This window comes from Ursus americanus, chromosome 35, assembly GCF_024610735.1.
Source record: "Ursus americanus isolate L20-20 chromosome 35, mUrsAme1.1.p, whole genome shotgun sequence".
NCBI lineage: Eukaryota > Metazoa > Chordata > Mammalia > Carnivora > Ursidae > Ursus > Ursus americanus.
This window is the reverse complement of record NC_142161.1, coordinates 8,157,401-8,182,766: the sequence shown is the minus strand read 5'-3', so window position 1 is coordinate 8,182,766 and position 25,366 is coordinate 8,157,401. Positions and strand designations below refer to the sequence as shown.

At 34.2% G+C, this 25,366-nt stretch overlaps 1 long non-coding RNA gene across 8 annotated transcripts in view; it reads right to left on the bottom strand.

Moving 5' to 3' along the window:
• The window catches only part of LOC123795723 (uncharacterized), an 870,146-nt gene that overhangs the window by 674,449 nt on the left and 170,331 nt on the right, over positions 1–25,366 (bottom strand). For all 8 annotated transcript variants that reach the window (XR_015722996.1, XR_015722994.1, XR_015722989.1 and 5 more), the window contains one exon: positions 21,292–21,473. This is a non-coding gene — a long non-coding RNA (uncharacterized LOC123795723). The remainder of the gene's footprint in view (positions 1–21,291; positions 21,474–25,366) is intronic.

The following is a 25,366-nucleotide window of genomic DNA, read 5'->3' as shown; positions in this document are numbered from 1 at the left end:
TTATGCAAAATAAAAACTTGCAATGCCAACCTTATTAGGAAACAAGATTTAACTGAATATACTAGAAATTAAGGTCAGTAATTTAAAAGAGCAATGGAATAAATCCAAATATTGTGGAAGAGAGGATTAAATAAAATTAAAAGCAAAATTCATGACTGAAAACAATTAAAAATAGATGCTTTGAGCTTTCAGTTCTTGGATAAGAGAGTATAGAACCCATTTTCCCTATGCTTTCTTTTTCTTTTTTCTTTTTTTCCCCCTATTCCTTCTTTCTAAATTCAACTAAATACTTAAGAAATAATTCAAAAGACAACCATAAAAGGACTCTGAAGAAGGTAGACTGGTTGGGGCCCATAATACTGAAAGCGGGACAGCTGTGAGTTACCTGGGTTTCATTTTACCTATACATATAACCTATACATATCTAATTTTGTGTCAGGAAGCCCTCCAACAGGAAAACAAGCAACAAACAAAATGAATGATAAAGACAACAACAACATTTAAAAAACAAACAAACAAACAAACAAACAAAAAAAAAAAACAAGAAAAACCTGATCTCTTTGACCAAGGGATCTGCAAAGGGCTGGGCAGCAAAGACTTGGCATTAAGATCCATAAAAAAAGCAGCCTATGTCCATTTTTCTGTGGCGGCATCACCAGCAACGCCCTGGCAGGCCAAGCCATCCCCTCCCCTACACCTTCCGACAGCTGCACCTTGTCTACCCACAGCAAGATCTTCAGTGCAGCTTCTGAGGGCCACTAGAATTTATAGGTTATATCTAAACAGGGCACCTGCCTACCATTTAAATAGGATAAAAAATAGTATACATATAAATGGAACTCAAAGGCATTACGCTAAGTGAAACAAGTCAGAGTAAGACAAATACCTTATGATGTCTCTTATATGTAGAATCTAAAAAAATAAACAATCTCGTAGATACAGAGGACAGATTGACAGAGCAAGAGGCAGGGATGGGGCATGAGAGGAATAGGTGAATTGATTTTTTTTGTCTAAATATATTGAATACATTTTTTAAAGAGCATATAGTATAATATTTGTGTAATAATCAAATTATTTAATGAAAATAAGGTATTTGTATATGACCTATGTGTATGTGAGTAGGGAATGTATAAAGAAAAACAACTTCATAAAAACACACTAAATCATTAATAATGACTATATTTGGGTTGGAACTGGGAGGAGGGGGTGAATGAACTTTAGTACTTTTCTCTTTATTATTCTCTACTTTTGACATTTTGACCATATATGAAGCTTGAGGGAGGCAAGCTTCACGGGCAAGGAAAAAAAGGATGCCTACCAACTCATCAGCTGACTAAGCTGAGTCAACCAATCCTTCACAACAAATGGGAGGTTAGATATTTTTGAAACTCATACCATGTAACAGGCATTCTACTAAGTGGTGGATCTCTTGTGGGGCTGGGGCAATTGGCACTGTTCAATGTTTATGATTAAATAAACTCGCTATGACTTGATTCAAAGTATATAGCATTGGGTATATTATTTCTCTCCTTACTTTTTCAAATTTCCCATCTTAAACCAAATACTGATGATGATAATCTCATACAGTTATTGAGAGGATTAATGAATTAATACATTAACATTAGACCTTTGCCTAGCATGTTATATGTGCTTGGTAATACCATCTACTACTATTCTCTCCATTTTACAGATAATGAAGTTAAGGTGAGTAAGTTAAAAACAATTACTCAAGGTCATACATTTACTAGACCTGAAACTAGGAATTGAATACAGGTAACTGACTCCAACTTATGATATTTATCATTGCATCTGATGGCCCTCATCCTATGTTCAATCATTTGGCAAAATAAGTTGCAAATGATGATCTCTGCAAATTAAAGATAGGGTATGGACTCAGGGAAGAGATGAATGGTAATCTTCCATTGCACAAAGAAAGAACAACATCATCAACACAGTTATTTTTTGAAAGGAACGAAGGAACAATAATAAAAAAATGTAGGTATTTGGGTATGGATCTGTGTCTGAATTGACATATGGTAAGCATGGTGAGGTATATTTTAGTTGAAGAATAAACATAAATTAAGGGAGCTCTTAGTTGAATATCAAAAATTATTTTATAGCAAGTACATTAAGTATTATAACTACTTCATAATTGAGTGTGGGATACCTGGGTGGCTCAGTTGGTTAAGTGTCTGATTCTTTGGTTTTGGCTCAGGTCATGATTTCATGATCTCACGGTGGTGAGATTGAGCCCTGAGTCGGGCTCTGGGTTTAGCAGGGAGTCTGCTTCAGGAATCTCTCTCTCTCTCTACCCCTTTCCCCACTCTCTCTCTGTCTCTAATAAATAAATCTTTAAAAAATAATTGAATGAAATATTGACTCCTTAGAACAGTTGTACAAGTATTTTTAATAAACCTAGAATTGTAAATATGTCAAGAAACTGGCAAGAGATATTTGTCAAGGGAGCACAGTTTTCTGATAGAAGAGGATAATTTGCATGGTTGGGTGTGTGTCTTTTCTATTAGCTGTTGCTCTGGCTCTATGATTAATGAATGTCTCCTATTATTTTGCTTGCAGAAAGTATCTGCCACTTCAACAGGCTCAATTTTAATTTAATGCTATAATGAACATTTATTTTATTTTCTTAAATATAATTGCAACATTTAATCACTTTTTAAAAGTTTCTGTGGTAATTGCTCATTATTTCATAAGAGATAGTAAATTTAACTGGATTTATAGGTAAACGATGTGCTTACATATTCTAAATGTTCATATTATGTTTTTTGGTTGCTTTTGAAGTGTCCTTTCCCTGAGACAGCTGTGCACTTCTCCAAGGATAGTAAGCCTGTCCTGATCTTCATTTTAATTTTCTACAAAGTATTTTCCCTTGGTAGGAAGATAGTTTTTTTGAATGTTTGGTAATTCACGTATCCATTAATTTAAAACAATGCAGAAGAACAGCAGGGAAGTATATTAAGGTTTGCCCAGCAACTTGTGTGCGTGTGTGTGTGTGTGTGTGTGTGTGTGTGTGTGTAGCCAGTTTCTGTATGAAATGAAAAGGACTCCAAATAGAGCCTTTGCATATGGACGGAACATAAAGTTTAGTGCATAGTTAGGACCATAGTTAGGAGCATACATGATATGTTCAAGACATCAGAAGACATCTTCATTATATTTCCAATTTTGTTTTCTGAAAGAATAATCTTGCTAATCATAACATATACTTTCCTTACTTCTATATCCCTTCTTATCTATCATCCAGATTCCATGGTCTTCAAATCATGCTGCCAGTCTGTTAACTTCTGTTGTTGTTTAGAATGTGAGTGATAAAAACCCAATCATGAATCAACATAAATATATTAATAGTTGATTATGCACCAATAGTGAATGAATGAACTGTTGGAAAAATTGCACAGTGGATCAAACTGATTCCATTCTAAATTTGTGATCGTAAATGGAGGACTCTTTCTATCTTATTTATTGTTTATCTATAGTGCTTACAATAAATAGTATCTGGTAAATAAAAGGCATTCTAAATTATCTGCTGAATCAATGAATAAATATCCAAAGTGTAAATAAATCTATCCTTTATCTGCATCCTCTTAATACCAATAGAAGTTGCAATTCCTGAAAGTCCAATTCTCTTTTCACTCTTTCAGGTAGCTTAATCTACATCAGTAGTTCAATTACTCCTAAATGCCAATGGCAGACAGATTCTCTGATACATGCCTCTTAGTTCCAATCCTATGAATTCATTTATTGCATGGCATTTTTATTTGCATATATCAAAGGCACTTCCAACTAAAGTTGGAACTACAGCCCTCTTCCTGCTACCTTCAGCTTTTTTCGGTCTAGTTCTTTCCCAGGGTTTCTTGCTTCAGTGAATATACCCCTACCTGAGCCAAAATCTCAGAGTTACCTTTGAAAAACTTCCTATCCATCCTCTTTCACTGTCATTTCCATCATTAAATCCTATCTCTTTTAAATATCTAGAATTTTCCAAATTCATATTCTTCATTCCATCTCCATTGCTGCCACACTTGTCTAAGCTACCTTTTATGAAAAATGTATTTAAGTTGAATTTACAGAGTGTGTGTGTATGGTCACTATATCAATCAAGATAAGAAAACTTTCCACCACTCTAAAAAGATCCCTCCTTCGTGGCTCTTAGTGTTCAATTTCCCAACCCCATCCCCTAGGCAATAATCAGTCCAACTTCTATCACTGTAGCTTAGTTTTGTTCATTCTAGAACTTCACATGAATGGAATCAGAAAGAATGCACTCGTTTTTGGTTTAGCTCCTTATTTTTATTAAAATAGTTTTGAAATTCTTCCATGTAGTACATATCAATGATATGTTCTTGTATTTCTCAGTAATAGTCTCATTATACAAATACAGGAAAATGTGTTAATCCACTCAAGTTTGTTGTGTGTTTTGGGATTATTTAAAATTGTAGCTATTATAAATAAAGCTGCTATGAGTATTTCTGTATTGTTTCCTGAATATATGATTTAATTTCTCTTTGGTAAATACCCAGGACTGGAATTTTGCTATTTTATGTGTTAAGCTCATGTTTGATTTCACCAGAAACTGCCAAACTGCTATGTTTCAGCTTTAACCAATTAAAAAAGCCAGAGGAAAAAGAAATGAAACAATGGTTTTCAGACATTGGACAATAGTCACTACAAGACTGTGATTGCTGAGAGGAGAAACAAATGAGATGAGCTCTAAAATTATGCTATCGTATTGCTATGGCATAGTCTCCAAGACTCAGTGCAGAGAGTGAAGTCACATCCTTTTCGCTCTTCTGCTGAGTTGAGGACATAGAGACCAGATTTTAAGGAAACTGAGGGGACTAGAATTTGCAGGGCAGAGCAGCACAGAGTGGGGAGCGGTATAGAGAAAGGGCTACTAAAAGATGCAAAAGAGTTTTCTTGAATCTTTGGTTGCATTAAATTTGTACATGCATGGCATGAAAGTCCACAAGGCCAAGGAAAGAACCAAAGAAGAGTAAGTCAAACAATTCCCAGAGCCCATAGCAGCCAGCTTGGAAAGACCTCCTATTACACAGCATATTGTACAGTCCTGAGAAGAGTCTTGCCCTAGAATAAAGGATGCTCTGTACCTACCTTAGCAATGCCAGAAAGCAAGCTCTAAATGGACCAAGTTTTGTTTGTTGTTGTTGTTGTTTGTTTGTTTGTTTGTTTAACTGGATGTCAGAAAAATGCCCTATGCTTTTCAAACTGGTACAGCTGGTTAATGAACAAAAGAAGAACACTGAAACAATTCTGTATTTTTTCTCTTCCACAAGAAAGGATATATGATACACAATTTAAGCCAATGAGAAATTGCAGAAATCAAGTGGAATCTTTATAAGTCAGGTTGAACAACTAACTGTCCTTATGAGCATAAAACATACACACACACACACACACACACACACACACACACACACACCTAGAACTATTATTTAGCAAAAAAAGTCTCTAAGAATCTCAATGGAGGAGTGACAAATCCTTAGCCTAAACCAAAAGGGTTGTTATTTCCTGCCAAGTTAACAAACAGAACTTGAGGAAAAGGGTTTATCTGTGAACTTCACCAGCTCTGATCATAAATTGTTATTTGATTCATTCAGATCGAATCTATCAGAGCTGGTCCTACTTTCATAGATAAACTCTTTACAATGTGTGGCTTGTAAAAATTCTATTTTTGGACTCACTGTGATTAGTTCAAGACAGATCAAAAACTTTCCAAACATATGTGACAAAGGAACTATACAGTCAGATAAAAATTAAAGAAGCTTATATACAAATTACAGAAAAAAACATTGATGGAAGGCCTAAGAATAAGAAAATTTTGTGAATTTTATTTTTTTAAAATTATCTGAGAAATCATCCTTTGGGAGCAGGGGGACTTAAGTTTCTTGGACTCCAAAATATTTTAGTTTACATTAATTATTATCCAAAATATAGTTTATCTCCTAAAGTTTGACTCTTGGTTTATTTCATATAGATATAAACAAGTTGAAGAATTTATAATAGATTTTTATTCATGAATGTAAAATTCTTACATTTATAGTTAAACATTTATTCAACAAAGTACATTATATGGAAATGGTAACATATTATACTGACATTTAATTTTAATTTTAGTCTAAATTTAATTTGATTTGAAAATGACATTTCCTCTGCTTTGGATTCAGACCTCCTATTTTCTACACTTAATATATATATCAGATTACTTTTTGTAAAGAATTACTTGTTTTCTTCTACTTTTTACATTAAAACTGTTTATTCACTTTCTGTGTAGCACTCCATACCTCTGAAGTAGCAGAAAATTTAAAGTTAGTTCTCCTTAGAGAGAACAGTAAGCACAGGTTTCTAACTTCACCAACAGTAAGCTTCTAACTAAACCAATATTCGAATTCACCGTTAAGAGGGTATATTACATTTCAGGAAGGTCTGCTGAATTGGTTCTCTAGACTATAATATTTAGCTCTTTCTGCTGTGCATTTGTTATCTATTCCTGGCAGCACTTACAAGATGAACTCTCTAAACAAGTCCTTAAACAAGTCATTTGAGGACTTCTATGGAAAATTTTCCTCCAACTACCAAATTAGGTCTAAGTTGCATAGTTATAGTGTCATAATTCAAAAAGCTAAATGTGGGTGATAAAACTGTCCATGTGTCCAGGTGCATGTATGCATCTCCAAGCATATATGATTGCTTGGAGCAGAAAAGGAAAGACAATCTCCAATTATAAAATAATACTTAATATTCAGTGTCCACACTGTGTTAGACACTATGAGATTTCCATATCTATCATATTATTTAATCTTTCTACAACACTAAAACATAGGTATTATCATTATCTTTATTTTACAGATCAGGGGACTGAGTTAAAAGATGCCATATAATGCCTAACATCACTCACACCACAGAGTAAGATAATCACACCCAGGTAACCTAACTTCAGAGTCTATTTGCTTTGCTTTTTGCTATTGCATTTCAAAACTTGAGATTTAAAAAAAACATTAATAGTTTCTTAGTACTATTTTCTCTCACTTCTCCTGCTTTGTAGAACGGAAAATAAAGATTAGTGTACAGAAATGCAACAGATTTCTGTACGTTGATTTTGTTTCCTGCGACTTTACTGAATTCATTTACTAGTTCCAGCAGTTTGTTGGTAGGGTTTTTTGGGTTGTTCTATATATGGTATCTTCTCATCTGCAAATAGTGAAAGTTTTATTTCTTCCTTGACAATTTAGATGCCTTTTGTTTCTTTTTGTTGTCTGATTGCTGTGGCTAGGACTTCCAGTACTACGTTAAATAACAGTGGTGAGAGTGGACGTCCCTGTCTTGCTCCTGACCATAGAGGAAAAGCTCTCAGTTTTTCCCCATTGAGGATACTATTAGCTGTGTGTTTTTCATTTCTATACACCAAAAATGAATCAGCAGAAAGAGAAATCAAGGAATCAATCCCATTTACAACTGCACCAAAAACAGAGATACCTAGAAATCAACCTAACCAAAGGGGTATAAAAGATCTGTACTTTGAACAACAGAACACTTATGAAAGAAATAGAAGATAACACAAAGAAATGGGAAAGCATTCCACGCTCATGGATTGAAAGAAAAAGCATTGTTAAAATGTCAATACTACCCAAAGCAATCTATACATTTAATGCAATTCTTATCAAACTACCATCAACATTTTTCACAGCACTCTAACAAAAATTCCTACAATTTGTGTGGAACCACAAAAGACCCTGAATAGCCAAAGCAATCTTAAAAGAGAAAAGCAAAGCTGGAAGCATCACAATTCCAGATTTCAACCTATATTACAAAGATGTAGTCATCAGAACAGTATGATACTGGCACAAAAACAGACACATAGATCAAAAGAACAGAAGAGAAAACCCAGAAATGAACCCAAAACGATATGGTCAATGAACCTTCAACAAAGCAGGAGAGAATATCCAATGTGAAAAAGACAGTCTCTTCAACAAACAGTGTTGGGAAAACTAGACAGCAACATGCAAACGAATGAAACTGGACAACTTTCTTTCACCATACACAAAAATAAACTCAAAATGGATTAAATGCCTAAATGTGAGACTAGAAACCATAAAAATCCTAGAGAACACAGGCGGTAACCTTTTTGATATCAGCCATAGCAACTTCTTTCTAGATATGTCTCCTAAGGCAAGGGGAAGAACAACGAAAATAAACTACTGGGACTTCATCAAAATAAAAAAGCTTCCGCACAGCAAAGGAAACAATCAACAAAACTAAAAGGCAACCTATGGAATGGAGAAGATATTTGCAAATAACATATCCAATTAAGGGTTAGTATCCACAATCAATAAAGAACTTACCAAACATAACACCCAAAAAGTAAATAATCCACATTAAAAAATGGGCAGAAGACATGAATACATATTTTTTCAAAGAAGACATCCCGATGGCCAACAGACACATGAAAAGATGCTCAACAGCACTTATCATCAGGGAAATGCAAATCAAAATTTCAATGACATATCACCTCACACCTGTCAGAATGGCTAAAATCAACAATACAAGAAACAACACGTGCTGGTGAGGATTTGTAGAAAGGGAAAGCCTCTTGTACTACTGGTGGGGATGCAAACTGGTACAACCACTCTGGAAAACAGTATGGAGGCTCCACAAAAAGTTAAAAATAGAACTACCCTAGATCTAGCAATTGCACTACTAGGTATTTGCCCAAAGAATACAAAAATACTAATTCAAAAGGATACATGTACCCAGATGTTTATAGCAGCAGTATCTACAATAGCCAAATTATGGAAAGAGCCCAAATGTCCACCAACTGATAAATGGATAGAGAAGAGGTGGTATATATATATATACAATGGAATATTACTCAGTCATAAAGAAGAATAAAATTTTGCCATTTGCAAGGACGTGGAAGGAGCCAGAGAATATTATGCCAAGTGAAATAAGTTAGTCAGATAAAGACAAGTACCATATGATTTCATCCATATGTTGAATTTAAGAAGCAAAACAAATGAACAAAAGGGAAAAAAGAGGGTGGCAAACCAAGAAACAGTTTCCTAACTATAGAGAACAAAGTGATGGTTATGAGAGGGGAGGTGGATGAGGGCATGGGTAAGATACTTATTGGGGATTAAGGAGTGCACTTGCTGCGATGAGCACTGGGTGATGTATGCAAGTGTTGAATTACTATATCATACACCCGAAACTAACATTACACTGTATTTTAACTAGCTGGAATTAAAAACTTAAAAGAATTCTCTGTATACAATTTTGAATAAAATTGAAACTTAAAGACACTACAATATGAGGCAGAGAAATCTTTTTAGTTATTATGAATTATTATGGAAAATAATTATTCAGATAACAAATGTGGAGATGAAAAAGTTCTATATAAATTTGTCAGGGAATATCTAGCTAGAACAGAATTCAAAGATTTTGCAATAGCTCATTTTAATAAAATACCAAGAATAAGATTTACGGTATTATGTGTGTACCCCAGTTAGTCTACAGAAGCCCTGCATCCAAATTAATAGTCTTACTTGGTAGAAAACATTTCCTTCTTTGTGCAAAGTGAAACACCACAGAGAATTGAGAAACACAACAGTTAACACACAGACTATTGAAATATGCTTTCCTTGTATACCAGATTCCACATGATTTTGTGTTTTAAATACAGTGTTTCATTTGTTAACAAAAGGAAGCCAAAGAATCAGTTGTACTCTCTGAAAAATGGAATGTAGAAATCTAAGCAATGCTAGATTGCTAGATTGTCTCAACAAAGTGAGACAACTTCAGCGTGAATTTTTTTAAGTTCATAGAAAAAAAAGATGATATTAAGCCACCTGCAAACTGTGTTCTAGTTTATAATAGTGTTTCAAATATCCTATGCATTTTCTCTCTCATATTATTAGAATGATTTTAGTAGTGACCCATTGAGGTCAATGATGTTAAGGGCTTCTTCCTGTTCACACAGCTAGAATTAACTGGCAAAGCAGAGATCAAAATCTAAGTGTTTTTACTCCAACAAAGTGCTTTTTCTTATAGACCAGAAAGGACTAGATTCTCACTGAGGACATGTCTCATAGTATGTCAAACTTACCAGTATAAAAAGACAACAAGATTATTTTTCCTGTAGGACACAAAATTTCTTTGAAAATATTCTAATCCTTAAACCAGTTAAATGCTGAATGTTATTAATATCTAATACTATATTAAATATTATGTAAAATAAATGAAGACAATTGAAAATTTTTGATTTCATACTAATACACAGATTAGTATTCTTTTACAGTTTATGTAGCTGATTCTATGTGCTTTTTACATTTACTGTACTTCCACAGTGTTAGATTTTTTCTTTTCTTTAGGACATCAAGAAATTAAGCTCGGGCTACTATGTCAGGTCTGCTGATACAGTTGCCCAATCCCTCTTGTAGAATTTTTTACAATAGATTTTTATTTAAGAAACTAATGATCACCATCATTCTTCTTTACTCCAAGCTGGGAACAGTATTGTTAAATTTATACTAAACAGCCCCAGTTTTTTAAACTGCCACTCATCTGACATTGAAAATGAAAACAAATATACTTTCTGTCCCTGTGCTGAACAATTCTGAGACAAAACAGATACACCCTTTCCTGTGCTAAGCAAAGCTGTGAACTAGCAAAATACCTCACTTAAGTAAGATAAAACTTTGTTGATCAAGGCTCTCTTCGAGACCACCACCACAGCTTGCCCACTAATACAAAGATAACTTGTCATAAACTTTGCCCACCCACCCTGTTCACCAACCTAAAATCACAGAATCAATGCATTAAAACACTATAGATATCTTCCACTAATTTTTCTTTTTTGAGATACTATTAAGACTGTCTCAAAGTTGGTTCATCCTTCCTGAAGTTACTCTAGTAAATTCATCTTTACTTTATCCACAAGTTTTTCTGCTGATCTTTAGCGAGAGCTGACTGTCAGCAATATAGCTTCCTACCCACTAATTATAGAGGCCACTTTCTTTTTCACACATTCCAATTCATTAGTGTCCCTTGTAAAATGCGTTAATGAGGAAAAACACACACACACACACACACACACACAATATTGTGGGTGTGGCACATATCCAAAAGAAGTAAAGGTGTAACAGAATAAATGGGATAAATGATCTTCATAGATGTTCTCAAATGTATGTTTTAAAACTAAACTTTCTAATACTGAAATATATTCTCCAGATTATAATTTTAAAATCTATGTATATATAACTATATAGAAATAAAACTGTGTATTAAATTTATTTCCAGTGTCATTTAGTTTACAAATAACTGTAATTATAGGAACAAGATAACTTTGTATTGATGTAAAATTACCTTCATACATAGTAGATATTTAACAAATGCTTCTATATTCAAAGAAGAAAATGAAAATAAAATCATAACAAAATAAAAACATGTATCTTAAGAGAATAACTGAATTCACCAGCCCACAGAAATGTTGTCAACAAATTCTACATATTGTTTTTATTACAAATTTCTGTGAAAAAAAAAAAAAAGTATCTTTACCACTATCTGTTATGTGCCATGACTTAGTGGATGTTCTGTTTTATTGATTGTAACAGTTTCTGTCCAGCTAGACACTACATCAATGTTTTAAACATTTCTGTTGTATTGATTCATGACTATTGTCCCCTTAAAGCCAATTTGAAGAATACTGAAAGAACTAATGATACATATCAAAATTTTCTTCTATTATTATCCTAAAATAGTACTTGTTTGAAATATTATCCAGTAAAAATTTTTCTTCTGAGATATGTAGAAAGCTATCACTATAATATATGCTCAATATGTGTTAAACAATAAGTCATGATTCAGTTCACAGTCTTAGTTTTAATTAAATATACATTAATAGTGCCTACTTTATTCCTGGGATGGTTTAGGTTCTGGAATATAAGGAAAAAGTGTAATTTTTTAATAGGTAACACATTTGTTGATTCAAAATTCAAAACACATACTAAGGTACACCATGGAAAAACCATCCTAAAACAATTGCCCTATAAAGAAGCAGCCGATATTGGCAGTGTCTCATTTGTTAACAGAGACAATAACAGGAGATGCAAATTAAATGCATATATGTTTCACATTACATTCCCTCTTTTTAAAATTAATTTATTGAGGTATGATTTACAAATAATAAAGCCACATAGTTAAACATAACTTTAATAAAATATGACAAATATACAGTATAAATACCACGAAAATCAAGATATTGAATATTTCCATATTTGCCAAAGTGCATCTGTACCCTTTTAAAATCAGCACCTGCACCCTCACATCATACCAAGAAACCACTGATCTTTTTTCTGCCACAATAGGTAGCTTTTCCATTTCTAGAATTTCACATGAATGGAATCAAAGGGCATACTTCTTGTGCCCGATTTTTTTTCCTGCCTTCATAATATTTCTGAGTTTTATCCATGTAGTTTTTATTCCTTTTTTATTGACTATATTATATTGCATGGACATAGCTTATTTTATTTATCTATTCATCTATTGATACATATACACATTATTTTGGGGTTTTGGCTCTTATGAATAAAGTTACCATGAGCATTCACATGTACATTTTTCTGTACAAATATGTCTTCATCTCCTTTGGATAAATTTCTAGTAGTAGAGTTGCTTAGCCATATAGTAAGTATATAATAAACTCTGCAAGAAATTGCCAAATATTTTCCAAAGTGGCTGTATCATTTAAAGTCACAGAAGTAGTGAATGAAGCTGAAGTCATGCCTTTTCTCCATCACTTGGCATTGTTAATACTTTTAAAGCCTTTCTATTGATTAGTTATTGGTATCTCACTATGTTATTAATTTGGATTTCTTAACTAAATGCCTTGAGTGTCTTTTCATGTGCTAACTGGACATCTGTATTTCTTCTTTTATAAAGCATCTGCTCGATTTTTTTTTTTGCCCACTGTTGGGGCTTCTTTTCTTATTGAGTTGGTATGGTTCTTTATTGCAGAATATAAGTCGTCTGTCATCCATATTAATCAGTTCAAGCTTTCATAATAAATACCACAGACTATATGCATTAAACTACAGAAACTTATTTTGCTAGCATTACGGGGGCTGGGAAGTCCAAGTTCAAGGTGGTAGCTGATTGGATTCCCCGTGATGGCTCACTTCCTGGCTTGTGAATAGCTCCCTTCTTGCTATGTCTTCATATGGCAGAGGAAAAAAAAAAAAAAAAAAAAAAAAAAAGAAGAAAGAAAGAAAGAAAGAAAGAAAGAAAGAAAGAAAGAAAGAAAGAAAGAAAAGAGCTTTCTGGTGTCTCTTCTTATAAAGATACTAATCCTACTGGATCAAGGCCTCAAACCTATGAACTCATTTAGCAATCACCTTCTTTAGGCCCTACCTTGAAATGCAGTCATACTGAAAGTTAAGTCTTCAACATTTGGATTTGGGGTGACACACTTCAGTCAATTTTTCTTTTGTGTTTTTTGCTTTTTGCATTTTATGTAAGGAATGACTGCCCATCCTAAGTTAATGAATATTTTCTATTCGTATTTCTGCTCAGAAGTTTTATAGTTTTAGCCTACATATTTAGACCTGTAACAAATTCCAAATTGATTTTTAATTATGGTGTAAGATAAGGATTAGGATTTTGGTTTTGGTTCCATATACATCTGGAAATTCCAATATCATCTGATGAAAACACAGTTGGGTCCAAGATCTCCAAGGCTACCAGCAGACTCAATGATTTGCTATAAGGACTCACAACCCTCAGAAAAGCTGTTAAACTAGTGGTTATAGTTTATAATAGTGAAAAGATACAGATTAAAATCAGCAAAGGGAAAAGGCCCATGGGGTAAAGTCCAGGAAAAACCAGGCATAAGCTTACAGGTATTCCTTCCCAATGGAGTCACTTGGGGATTTGCTAACTCTTCCAGCAATGAGGTATGACAGCATTCGTGTAGTTTTGCCGACCAGGAAAGCTTACTCAAGCCTTGCTTTACAGGGCTTTTATTGAGAGTGCCCACCCGGCCTGGGTTTCTCAAACTCTGCACACTTACTCTTCCCTCACTGAATTACTTTGGCACTTTTGTCAAAAATCACTTGACCATGGGGCACTTGGGTGGCTCAGTCTGGTAAGCATCCAACTCTTGATTTCAGCAGATCATGATCTCTGGGTCGTGAGATCAAGGCCCGCATTGGGCTTTGTGCTCACCAGGCAGTCTGCTTGAGATTCTTTCTCTCTCTTTTCCTCTGCCCCTCCCCCACCCCTCACTCACACACTAAGATAAATAAATGAATCTTTAAAAAAATCAATTGACTATATACAAATTTGCTTACATGTGGGCTTTGTTTTTTTTCCATTGATCTCAATGTATATGCTTACATTAGTAACAGTCTGTCATAATTATTGTAGCTTTATAGTATAAATCTTAAAGTGGTGTCATGATAAGGGCTCTCTAAATGCAATAATGGTGACTTAATTCTGTAACTCAGAAGTCCTGCATTTGCTTAGGATAGTCACCTGGATCCTCAGTTTCTTGTTAGGAATGGACTGACAACAGAAAAATAATCAGAGAACAAATTATTTTAACTGAACTATGCATGGCCTCTAACACGGTATTATGAATCCATGTTATCCAGTGACTATTTTTTCTATTCTGTTCTTTCACTCCTGGTCATGTTATTATTGATCACAGATAGATTCACAGAGAGATCAATGATATCAAATGGTATTCTAAAGATATATTTTTTGTTGAACTTTGTATTCATTATTTCAGTCATTTTTTTTCTACAAAAAGTAAAACTAATACATGTTTGTTCTTGCAAAAGGGGCTATATATTAAGTAAACTATTAACATAGGGAGATACTGATTTATATATATTTTTTAAGATTTTATTTATTTATTTGACACAGAGAGAGAACTAGGGGAGAAGGGTTAGAGAGGGAGGGAGAGAGAGATAAGCAGACTCTGTACAGAGTGCAGAACCCAAAATGGGGCTCAGATCCCAGGACCCTAAGAACATGACCTGAGCCAAAATCAAGAGTTGGGAGCTTAACCAACTGAGCCACCAAGGTGCCCCTTGATTTATATTTTTAAAACCTGTACCCACTGATTAAGTGGTTCTTTGAAATTTCCTCATATAACGAATACTGTAAAACCTCTATTATTTCAAACTAATGAGAAATATATCACTGATAAACTTGGTGAAATGTTTTTGGAATTATTACCAGAACAGAAAGAAACACCAAAAAAATATATTTTCTAAACTGAATATACTAACTGCTAACCAATAAAATGCCCAATTCTAAACTATACTACAGTTTATTTATGAGTTACCATTAACCATAGATCCAAATACCATACGTGGAAAAGCGAATCTTTGTTAATGCTTTGTGTATATATGTGTGAGTGGACATAGTAGTACTTGACCGACCTCATTTTTAATGTGAAAATGCTATATTCGGCTCTGTAACACCAATTAAATTTACTTTTTCTCGGATTCTCCAAAAACAAGTGGGAGGTGGGGTCAATAATAGTTTTTCATCCCTGCTTCATGGTAATTTGCAAATGCAAAAAGAAAATAGTTGTTTTTAGAAGAGGACAAATATTCAAGGAACGTCTAAAACAATAATTCTCAAGCTCCTTCAAACTATAATTTAAATGTGTATGCATTTTGTACTTAAATGTGGATATACATTTATTAAACTGTGTGGAAAAGAGGAATAGTAATGAAACCATTCTGTTCTGTTCACATTGTCCACTTTAAGTTAGACAAGTAAAGGATCTCACATTTTATGGAAACAAATGCCCTATTTATAAGGAGGGGCTAATTTAAGGCTTTAGCAAAGGGCCCATAAAGGTAAGGAAAAAACACATACTTTTATTTTCTTTTGACAGACTTAGGCTTTGAAATAAGACAAAGGCAAGGAGAAAGAGATGATGAAAGGTGGAGAGATGAAGCTGCAAAAACAGTCTTTATCTTGATTCATTCAAAAGCTTAAGTATTTGGTATGGATTATACACATGTTTGAAGACTGACTTCAGCAATATTCAACAGTATGATCTCCCCACATCTTTGTCCTTAAAAGTTATGACACTCATGGCATAAGTACTAATAAAGTAAGAACCTGAAACCTTGACACAAATGCACATAATTCTACCATAACTTCTACATTTGCTTTTTCTCCCCAGTTCACTTTTCACATTCATAATTTATATCTCACTGTCCTTATAAGAATGCTGTGGGTGGATATACAGTTATAACTGTTTCATTGTTGATAAAATGAATGTTAGTTAGGATTTAGTGCTCCTTATTTGTTTTAGAACATATAGTTTGAACACCGGGTGTATACGAGACACTACAGAGAATGGAGTAGAAGGATAAAATAATATTCAAAACATAATGCCTATTCTAAAAAGTATCTATGATATCCTAGGATAGAAGATATTATATGAATATCAAAATAAAAAAAATAAGTGTACAAGCAATCTAAGCAAAGTATAGAAAAATCTCTCTGGAAGTCAGCAAAATAAAGATTATTTTAGCTATAATTATTTTATTTTGATTTATGAATACAGCAAAATTTGATATGAGATTTGATCCAATATATGCCAACATGGGAGTAAGAAAGGATGTGACATCTCATTATAATCCTCTAGTAGGTACCACTTGTTGAGCACTTACTCCATGCCAAGTCTTAGCTTAGTGCTTTCATTGTCCTAGTTAGTTCATAAATTATCACATCAGCCCTATGCGAGAGAGAGCATAACTATTCCCTTTACATAGATATGGAAATTATGTTAGAGCTTTTATAGTATATATAAGTCACACAGCTAATAAGCAATCCAGGATTTAAGTCTACATTGACTACAGAGCTCCAAGGCTGCAGTCATTGGAATCAGTCTCTCTCTTAATCAATCACATTTGAACACAGGAAGGCATATAATATATCATCACTTAAAAGATGCTATAAAATTTTTTAAACACACTAGTATTTCTTGATTAGTCCAAATCAGAATTTTTTCCCATCTCATGATGGTTTATAGCAAATATTAATAAAAACTTGAGTTACATTTTTAGGAGGGTACAAAAATTATAATATAAAAATAAAACCAATTAAAAAGAAGAATAAATTTGTCAATATCATTACATATAGAAAGAAAGCAGAAAACGATGACTAAGAGGCATTCATTTGTTCTTGGATTTTCAAATCTAAGAATTACCTAGTCTTGCTGATTCCAGCTCAACATTTCTCAGCTGGGGCATATGTTGGGTCTAATAGGGATGAAAGACATCACACTCTGAAGATGATACAAGTATTAGCTAGCATGTATTGGGAATACCTGTAAGATTGAATTTTGGGAGTGTTTCATCAAAGGGGCCAGCAGTAAGACTAAATATTAAAAAAATTATTAATTTGGTGGCACTTTCTGAAGATATAGGATGCAATACCTGACAAGACCCCAGTGATAGGGCAAACTTACTGCTAGAATGACTCTAGAAGCCTGGAGCAAGAATGACCCACAGTAAGTGAAATAGAAATGCCTACGTTTTTATTCTTCAGGATGGTAGAAAAAGAAATAAGGTTCAGGGAAATGAGCATACTGGAAAGGATACATGATAGTAAGGCCAGAAAACCCAGGATTATGTTTCATAGGAGACCCCAGAGGACACATCATCCACCCAAAGTAATCAGCACTGTGCTACTGAAAGGAGTACTTGCATCAGTAAGAAGTTTAGTGGTCCCTCTCTGCTGCTGTCCAGGAATAACTTAACCCTCACTGAGCTACTCTCAATGTAAACAGGGACATTGGGGCACTGAAATAATAGAGGCCAGGTGGTGACACTTAAACACAAAAATCCAGGAGATTACAGTTACTATATAGAAAGGTGGGCAAGGATGGAAAGGCAACCAACAGGAATGAATCCTCGGGAAGATATAAACAACACTAGGGGAAAAAAAATAGTCAGCCAATGAAGGTGATTCTTAACATCCATAATAAAAAAGCAAGAATGGAAATGTAGGAATGTGTGTGATTGTGTGGATAAAGTACAACAATACACTTCTTGGTTCCTGGACCTGAGTCAATATTTAGATCTGGAGCAATCTGACAGAAGAGGTAGACTTTGCAAAACCATGGTAAGTATATGCTATGAAGATTTCCCTGTTCATCGCCAAAGTTATCTACGGTCATTTACTCAGGTAACTGTACAGCAGAAAAAAGGGAAGTGCTCAGATATTTTGAGGACTATTGGGTACAGCTGAGTTGATACAGATGCCCAGAGACCAGAAGTGTCCCCCAGTTAGAATGGAGCACATGGGGGGACATACAGGATCTAGTGGTAAATATAGGGAGCAAGTATTAAGCCTTGCTTGGCTACAGTCTAGTTTAAAATGCATCCACTGGGTCCACAACTTTCCCAGTGGGCCATTTCCCCACTCTGAGGACAAATTTTGATAAACATACTTAGAAGCTGAAGTAACTCCCAAAATGGATCCTTCACCTGTGAGGTGAGGGTTGTAGTAGTGGAAAGCCAGTAAAATCCTCCAAAACTGCCCTATTTTTCTACCAATCAAATAGTAAATTTTTTATTCATCTCCATTTATTTACATGATAAAAAATATTTCTGCACTGAATGGTAAACAAATAACTATAACCCTTAACTCAAGTGGCATTCTCTATAACTCTAGAGTTCCAAGGACTTTCTCACTCTTAGCACTTGGATAATTCAGAAAAAAACCACCTTTGAATTGTGTCCATTGTTTGTTTCTATCCTGACATAGGTTCACTAAAGCTCAGATTTATAATATAAAACATGAGCAAAGTAATTATCAAAGAAGGCAGGAGTTACTTATTGGCCCCCTCAGGGTCAGGGGTAGCATAGATAAATTAAATATATAATAGTACTAAAACATCATTTTAATAATATCCATTAACATTGCTGGTAGTATTATAAACAGCTATTGTGAACACCACCACTGATTGGGTACTCAGTATGTTCCAGACACTTAATAAATTTCAACATTTGAATTCTCCAACTAGCACTGTTAAACAGTAGTATTATTTCCTCAGTTTACAAAGAAGCAAAGCCTCTGCAAAGTCAGACCACTTGGCTAAAGCTAACTGGGTATATCACTGGAAGACCAGTTTTAAACCCACATATGTCTGGCCTTTTAGGTGCTTTGGTTTTTTTCCCTTTCTTGTGTTTCAAGGCTAAAATTATGATTTTGTGAGTTCTAGATCCATTTAATATGTGTTTTAGGAAGTGTCTGTAGGGAGAGCAGCTTCTAACATAACAACTTCTGTGATCAAATAAATTTACAAAACACTGCCTACTTTATTCTTTGCTTAGGGAATTTAATATGTACCTTAGAATTTGAAAGCCTTAGTGAAGTTCTACAGTAAACAAAAAACCAAACTAATTCAAAACAAACAAAAAAAAACAAAAGATAAACTTAACCCTCCAAACAATATTCTTTAATTTTGTTAATTCTAGTGTTTTCCAGAGTTGTTTGACTATTCATCAGTTAGGACACCGGCTGAAGTAAGAATAAATTCAACTCGAAGTGCTTTAAACAGTGTGGCCATTCATCATCTCTCATAACAAGAAAACATAAGTAAAGCAGCTTCTGAATTGGATAATTCAATGGATCAATACAATTAGGAAACTCCCAGGAGATCTTTCTTCTTTTCACTCTGCCTGCATAAAGTTTTAAATTATTTTTCAGTGTCAGACCATAAAATCTTATATCAAAATACACTTGGAAATACATTTCCTGGCATACCAACTGATCTATGTAATTTTGTAAGGTGATATTAAAGGAAATTTTCCAGTCAAAAACATGGGCTTAATTTAGACACGTCTTAATTTTCAAACTTCTAATGTGATGTCTAATTTCTCCTAATTCAAGCCAATAGAAAATTACTTTTGCTTAAGAATTTTAAAATATACTGTGTCAGCAGTACATGAAATGAATAACATTTTTAAATGACCAGGGTGCAAGCATTACTTAAACATTTAGTGGTAGGATTTATTTTCTACCTACATTAAAAATTTACAACTAATTTTGCATTTCTTAGAACACAGCAGAATCATGAAATCAGTAGCTTCATAATTAATATCTGTTTTGAGAATTCTATCATAACAGAGTTTTAGGTTCTTTTTTTTTTTTCCCCAAAAAAGTTAAAGAATGATGGCATTCTAGCCACATCATTTACAACTTCATTAGGCAGTAAGTACCTACATAAAAATAACTTATTCAAACTGTCATTTATTTATCCATATTCAGGTCAGCTGTCCTATGATGCCATTAGGAATCTGGGTTCTATTATTCTTTCTAATGCACCAACCTTAAGTACAGTATTTTGTTTTATTTTGTAATAACGGCAAGATGGCTGCTGTAGCCCCAGCTATCATAAATGTTCGATACAGATATAAAGGCAGAATGTGAGATAGGGATAGTGCTAGAAACACTGGTCTCTTTTAATTAAGAAAGAAGCATTTCCAGAAACATTTATAACAAACTTGTACCTTATTGTCCAGAACTGAACCACCCATATCTGCAAGTGATGCTGGGACAATGAAGAAGAGAACTGTTATGATGGTTTTAGATCAATTATGAACGAATGCCTAGATTTGTTCACATGTGCATCACAAAATAACTAGAGTTTGGTAAGAAAGGAGATTTTTTGGGGATCTTGTCTTGACAGAATTGTAATACTGCCTACTTTCAGAAGCCATGATGCTTATAGGAAAAACATATGAACAGACTCCTGAGTTTGATCTGTTTCTTGCCTTTATTAGTGATGAGACCTTGTGGCACCTGGGTGGCTCAGTCGGTCAAGCATCTGACTCTTGGTTCTGGCTCAGGTCTAGATTTCAGGGTCATGGGATCTAGCCCTGTGGTGGGCAGGCTCTGAGCTCAGTGGGGAGTGGGCTTGAAGATTCTCTTCCTCTACCCCTCCCCCCACTTGTGAGCATGGGTGTACTCTCTCTCTCACAAATAAATAAATAAATCTTTATTAGTTCATTAGTGATAAGACCTTGAACAAATTATGAAAATACAAGAATACTTCAAAATTGAAACAATTAGATGAAAGATTTCAAGACTTCCACAACTATATGTTCTCACCTACCTTCAGGCATATCCACAATACCCTATGTAACCTGACAACATGCATGGATTATCTGTGCTCCCATCTAAATCCATCTCTCTATTTGATTCTTACCTCTTAGCCATTCTTACCTGTTCAAGGGTATTACTTCAGCACTCCTCCCCAACTCTCTTCTGTACCATTAATTTTCCTTCTCTACTGGATCTTTCTCATCAGCTTCCCTATTTTTTTTCTTCCACCTTCTTCACTTTTCTTATAAGTTTCCACCCCACTTCTTTGTTTTCCTTTGCAGCCAGTCATCCTTGAAAGTCACCTATATTAATACACAAAATTTAAAAAAAAAACTGAGAGCTGCAACAATTGTAAAAATGATACTCGGATATGACAAAATTCAAAGGGATCATCTTTTCTTCTGTGTTTTAGAGGCAAGAGTACATTTCTCCTCATTCATCACTTCCAGAATTTCATCACACAATGATGACTAATGGGACCCCCATAACTGTGTTAAACTAATCTGGGGTAAGCCTCTCTGAAATATGTTTGATTCATTTGAGAAATGAGAGTGGACATTCGGAGAAAATTCAGAGTTCTCTTAGTATAGGAGGAATGATGGATATTGAATATATAACCAACAGTGTTTGTGGTACCCATTGTCTTTCTAATGACCTAGCCAATTAGGTAATGAATACCAGATATTTATGAAAGCCCAGAATGGACATCATTTCTGGTAAAACATTAGTTCCCTTTTGGAGTAAAAGTAGCTAATATGCCACAAGACACATGTTTTGGTGAAACACAAATTTGGAGAGCCAATATAGAGAAATGACATAGAATAAAATGAGGCAGATAAAGAGATATAAATGACTTGGTTAAATCTCTAAAGAATAATAAGTGTAAGTTAAACATGAAATTATTCAGAATTGAAAATGCAGTGAACACTCAAAACAAGTAAGATGCTGTAGGAAGAAAATACATTAAAAAAAAATAACAGAAACTACTCTGCCTGAGAAACAGCTTCATGGTCATTGGAAAGTAACTCATAAACAGTCAGCTTTGTTATTTTAAAATAACAATAACATAACATAACATAACATAACATAACAACAACAACAACAATTTTTTGAAGTATTCAAAAGAGTTAAGATAATCATAGATTCTTACCATTGGAAAGTAACTCATAAACAGTCAGCTTTGTTATTTTAAAATAACAATAACATAACATAACATAACATAACAACAACAACAACAATTTTTTGAAGTATTCAAAAGAGTTAAGATAATCATAGATTCTTACCAAAGTAGTTAGTAATTTATTTGTTTTTAGCCTTACAATGAGATGTAATTGGCCTGTACCATCATCTTTCTCATATCCTAATTCATACAGAACTAGCTAAAAGAGGACAGTTACAGCATAAATGAAGATCTTTAACCAAAAGGGAGGTAATCCTGTGATGTCTGTTTCTGGCTTAATCAGAGATAAGATTTACTCCCAGGTTTCTGATCTTATTCCGGCTATAAATAAGCTGGCACATACTCACCTAACAAGAAATAAAAGAAAAATAGATGAGCAAAGAACCAGAATCTTTTATCAGCAGTCTTCCTCATGAATGTTAATCATGTAGACTCCATGCCTGCCTAGAGCTATGATACTTCCTCTCGCCTTGTTTTACCTTCCCTCAGAGGATGCATCTTAGTGATATCACATAGCAGGGTAAAAACTGAAAATAGGAAACAGCTCAAAATTCCTCCAAAGTTTCTGTTGGTAATCTGTTGCTTTGAGATAGGGATTGTGCATTCTTTATTGAGGAAGAGCATAAATCCTGACCCTCTGAAATATAAATATAATTTGGCTACTATTTTCCAGAAAAAAATGGAGCACAATGGGAGAAGGCTAGAGTAGTTCACGATGATCCATTCTCCTCCCAATGTTCTAAATATAAAATGTAAGATGGCTATTAAAACAGAGTATGAGCATTATTTCTGGTAAAATCAGATAAGAAAACATGGGAGACACCAGGTCCCAAAGTAGGATTTCTTATTCTCTGGTACTCTGAACTGAAGATAAGTTAGACTGCAGAGCAAGACCAAACTGAATCTCCACTCGTTTCCAAGCTGTGCACTTATTTCCTGCGAACTAGACTCTGAAAGAGATGTTTATCCTACTTAAGGACATTCTAAAGTAGGGGAAAAAGAAAGAGAGAGAAAGAAAGGATGGAAAGTAGGCAGGAAGAAAAAAGGAAAGAGAGGAAAAGAAAAGAAAATGTCCTCCAGGAGAATATAACCTCCATGAAAGATCTTTGTTTTGCTGTACTTCAAGCTCCTGAAACATAGAGGGTGTTCAATATTTATAGAGTAAACTTCACAAAATTATCACCAACTCACGTACATACATCTTTGAGGTTTTCAAGGGTAGGATCTGTTAGCTCAACAAAAAAGTGTGTTCCTTAACTGAATATCAGAGAATATTATGCAAATTTCCATTTTAATAATTAAGCAGCACATACACCTTTTCTAACTGAGGGTTAATTCTCTTTCTAGTTAACTCCAACTTCCGAAGTGCGTCCTCTGGCAACAGAAATTCACAATTCTGTGTTAGCCCAGAATGAGCATGTGCTGCACCTGGAAACAATTAAGCGCCAAGACCATTTGAGTAGCGCAGGTGTTCTGGCAAGCCGAAAACTTCCATTCTCTGTAACCAGCTGAAGATCCTGATTAATTGACTTGATTTTAACCTCAAGTAATGTCCACTGAGTTGCTAAGAGAAACGAGATGACAATGAACCTTACTTACAAGGAGAGAAGAGCCATCACATGTTTGTGTGAAAAATAAACCTAATTCATCTTAGCAGTATATATAAAAAGATATTAGTATTAATAATTCTTTGGATTTTATGGATGCTTTTCTGATTCTTGTAGAGTTTAATGAAAATAATGGACCTTATGGTAAAGTGGTGAACATTCTATTTATTCAAGGGAAATAATTTCAAGAATCTCCTGTTGAGGAATTTATTTTCCTATACCCTAGAATCAAGTTTCTGCTTTTTTTTTTTCTTGTATCTTATTATAAGGAATTGAGGATGATGCTTCCAGGAAAAGGAGATTAATACAAATGTGTGAAACCAGTGCATCACCGATGCCAAAACAATTATTTCTCTTTCTGGACCATATTCTTGCTTAGACTAATTACACACATGTTAAAAATAGTGGCATTCCAAATTTGTGGTTAGTGGTATAGCTAGCAGAGGCAAAATCTTTAGTAACATAATGCATGATAGTTGATTGATCACAAATGCAACATCTAAATTTTTTGTTTTTAATTTTTATGCTAATAGATCTAGATCGGATTGCTTTCCAGAGCTGCTTATACTAGCAGGAACCAGCTTCTGCAAATTAATTCATATGCTTCTTTTCCCATACTTTTCACATACTTTAAAAATATATTTAAAGAGCTGCTTGCCATTTTTCCCCTCTCCCTTTTCCTCCAATGGTCATCTACCTCTTAAATAATATTCAACTCTTGCTTTGAATAATTTAGATGTTTATTTCATGTTACCGCCTAGCAACTAGACAAGGTTATGGCAGAAAAATGTTTCAGAGCATAGAAACAAAATTTATTCAAAGAAGGTTGTCTATTACTTGAAATAAAGGTGTTAAGTAAGTTCTAGAAAAAAATAAAGAATACAGCTCTGTCTCTATTAGCCTAGAGGTACATTTAATGAGCACCCCATTTGCTGTGACTTCACCTCTGAAATTTAAAAATACATAGACAGGGCTTTCCGTCTAAAGTAAGGGGGTAGGTATAGCAATAAAATGTTTTAAATACAAAGAAGGGGTGCCTGGGTGGCCCAGTCAGTTAAGTGTCCAACTCTTGATTTCGGCTCAGGTCATTATCTCAGGGTTGTGAGATCAAGGCCCCGCATCACCAGGCTCTGTGCTCAGTGCTGGGGTCTCCTTGAGATTCTTTCTCTCCCTCTCCTTTTGCCCTTCCCCACCTTGTGTGTTTGTGCATGCACGCTCACTCTAAATGAATAAATAAATAAATAAATAAATAAATAAATAAATAAATAAATAAAACTTAAAAAAAACAGATATGAAAGATGCAAGGCCTTTAATAATAAAAGTTTCTATTTTTTTATATTGGTCTTGTGTGTCTTTATTTTTATTGAGCCAGCTCAGTTTACTCAGATGCTAAAATATTTCTTTTCTG